Source organism: Tupaia chinensis, unplaced genomic scaffold, assembly GCF_000334495.1.
Source record: "Tupaia chinensis unplaced genomic scaffold, TupChi_1.0 Scaffold143064_1, whole genome shotgun sequence".
Classification (NCBI taxonomy): domain Eukaryota; kingdom Metazoa; phylum Chordata; class Mammalia; order Scandentia; family Tupaiidae; genus Tupaia; species Tupaia belangeri.
In genome coordinates this window covers 287,660-290,846 of record NW_006202908.1, presented here as the reverse complement: position 1 = coordinate 290,846, position 3,187 = coordinate 287,660, and the positions used below count along the sequence as shown (strand labels likewise).

The 3,187-nt window shown below is 44.8% G+C and overlaps 1 pseudogene; it reads left to right on the top strand.

Annotated features, from left to right (window-relative positions):
- Positions 1-918: 918 nt before the first annotated feature.
- On the top strand, positions 919-2,415 carry LOC102496809 (serine protease 23-like; annotated as a pseudogene).
- Positions 2,416-3,187: the final 772 nt, after the last annotated feature.

The window sequence follows — 3,187 nt, the reverse complement described above, 5'->3', positions numbered from 1 at the left end:
TGGACTGATGTTAGGTTTGAAATGATCATCCAATGAAAACAAGCACAACTGATTATTATAGTTAGTTGATGAAAAGAGCATTTAAAAATTGGCACACAGAGGGAAGAAAAACGTTACATAAATTTCAAACTTAACAAACTCTTAATGTTTTGGCAACCCATAATGTGAGAGACCTTATTTGTGAGAATCGTCCAGTTCAGGGATTTGCTTATAAAGAATGATGATCAGCCTCAGGTTGCTTGAGCTTCTTTGTTGTCTAGTTCATTAATATCTGTAATATTTTTATTTTTTCTTTCTATTACTTTGGATTTATATTTCTTCAAACCTTTTCTAACTTATTTACTTGAACAAATTTTTTATTGTAATTACTTGTTTATTGGGATAGTTTATATTGTTAAGTTTTCTATTTTCAATGACTTTTCCTTGCTGACTTCTTTGATTTAATTAGTTTGATAGCATTTCTTCATTTTCTCTCCTCGTCTCCTTCCTGAATTGGAAAGCTAGTTGGCATCTTATCTTGATTTTCTAGTTTTTTTTTTTTTGAGAGGTTCTGTGCTATAGGGCGTTTGTGCTCGCCAGACAGACAGAGAGAGACATAGAGACAGAAAGCGAGAAATCACCCCCCAGGGGGGATGGTCACGCCACAATCCCTTCTCCTCCATTCTCCTCTCGGGATCTTGGGCACGCACGCACACGTGCCCGGCGTGAGTTTTAAGCCACCGGGTCCAGGACGCGAACCGTGGTCAACTATGTGGGAGTCCAGTGACATAGCCATTACGCTAACTGCTGGTTCCCCTTATCTTGATTTTCTAAAGATGGTACTGCTCTCCGCAGATGCCCACCATCTTTTTTGCTTAGGCTGGTCATGCTATAGGCTTGCAACTTCAGATTTTCACACCAGAATTAATGGTGCTCAGCATGGTGGGCTTTCCAGGGCTCCTCTGCCTCCTCTTGTTTCTGCTGCTCTCTGCTGCCAGTGGGTGAGCCCTTACCATACCTCTGGAGACCTCCTTGTCCCGCTTACTGCCTCTCTGTTGTCTCGCACCAGTCTACCCTTAACTTAACTAAACCAGACTCTGGGGGCAAAGCCAAATTGACAGTGTCTCCTCCTATGGACCCCAGTGCCATTTAGGAACTCCACTGCTCATGTTTGAAGAGGCCAGGCAGTTCCTGTCTTACAAAACGCTCTGTGCTGATGGCAGCCACACATAGATGCAGGTGAGCCTATACGTCTGTCCTCAGCGATGGCAGAGGTGGGACCCAGCACTGAGACACAGAGTCTTTGGAGAAGTCTTTGAGGAAGCAGCAGAGTTACGGTGACAGCAGCAGGTTCAGCTTGTTTGGGAGGTCTTCCTGCTCAAGTACCCCTTCTCAACATCTGTGATGTTAAATACAGACTGCACTGGCACCCTGGTGGCAGAGATGCGTGTCCACACAGCTGCCCACTGCATGCGCAATGAAAAAACCTGTGTGAAAGAAACCCAGAAACTTTTTAGGGGCTTCCTGAAGCCAAGGTTTATTTATTTATTTGTTTACTTATTTTTGGAGAGGTTTTTGTTATAGGGCATGTGCACTCGCCAGAAGACAGAGAGCGCGACAGAGAGACAGAAAGTGAGAAATCACCCCCCAGGGGGGATGGCCACACCACAATCCCTTCTCCTCCATTCTCCTCTCGGGATCTTGGGCACGCATGCACAAGCGCCTGGCGTGAGTTTTAAGCCACCAGGTCCAGGACTCGAACCGCGGTCGACTACATGGGAGTCCAGCGACATAGTCATTACGTTAACTGCTGGTCCCGAAGCCAAGGTTTAAAGATGGCGGTGTTGTGGGGCATAGGCAATAACTCAAGCTCAACCGTGCCCGAGAAGATGCAATTTCAGTGGATCAGAGTGAAACAGACACATGTGCCCAAGAGCTGGGTCAAGGGCAATGCCAGCAACCTGGGACTGGAGTATGACTATGCCCTCCTGAAGTTCAGAAGACCCAGAAGAGAAAACTCATGAAGGTTGGGGTGAACACTCCTGCTAACCAGCTGCCAGGGGTATGGCCTGGTTATAAGGTCTCTGGTTATGACCAACATCAACCAGGCAATTTGATGTGCTGTTTCTGTGACATCAAAGATGAGACCTACGAACTGCTGTGCCGGCAGTGAGCCCGGGGTCATCGGGTCGGGGGTACACGAGGAGTGGGAGAGACAGCAGCAGAAGTGGGAATGAAAACCCATGGGCATTTTTCTAGGGCACCACTGGGTGGAAATGGGCAGTTCTCCACAGGATTTCAATGGCCATTAGAATCCCCACTCTCAGATACACCCAGAGTTGCTACTGGACTAAAGGCAACGATGTGGCTTGTAGGGACAGACAATGCCGTGGTCCCTCCTGGCAGCTCTTGGTGGCCTTTCTGTACTTACTTTAGGAGCAGCCGAATTTCGTCATTGGCACATGTGTATTTGTATGTAAAATGTGTCACATCTTTAATTCCTTAAAACTGTAAGGCGAGTGCCTTTATTATTTGAAGACTGCTTCCTGTATCGCATCGTATCATTGAAACAATCTGAAGGCATACTTCTGCATGTAAATTAAAAACATACCGATGTTTGGGGACACGGGGGAATATTTTGCAATTAATCTTTCACTTTCTTGAGAATTGGTTTTCGTGCCATCTGAATGTATTTCAAAGGTTTGCAAATATGTGAAGTACAGGAGAAATGAAAAAAAAAAGAAGAAAAGATTGTACCACATGTGGGTTTACTGTGAAGCCAAAGGTCAAGCTTCCTGACCCCTTAATGCCTGGTCCTCTCCCAAGTCCTAGCAATGTGACTCATACATTTTTGTGAAATTGGAAAAATTCAAAATGGCTATAATTTTTCTGAATCTACTTAAAAGTATTTGTCATTATTTTTAAGGCATTAAGATCTTTATTGCCATTTATGATTTGTTTTCTTTCTTTCTGTTTTAAAATAATTTTTTGAATTTACATTTAGTCATTGTACATCCTTTTTTTTTTTTTTTGGAGAGGTTTTTGCTATAAGGGTGTGTGCACTCGCCAGACAGACAGGGAGAGACATAGAGACAGAAAGCGAGAAATCACCTCCCCAGGGGGGATGGTCATGCCGCAATCCCTTCTCCTCCGTTCTCCTCTCGGGATCTTGGGCACGCACACACACGCACCTGGCGTGAGTTTTAAG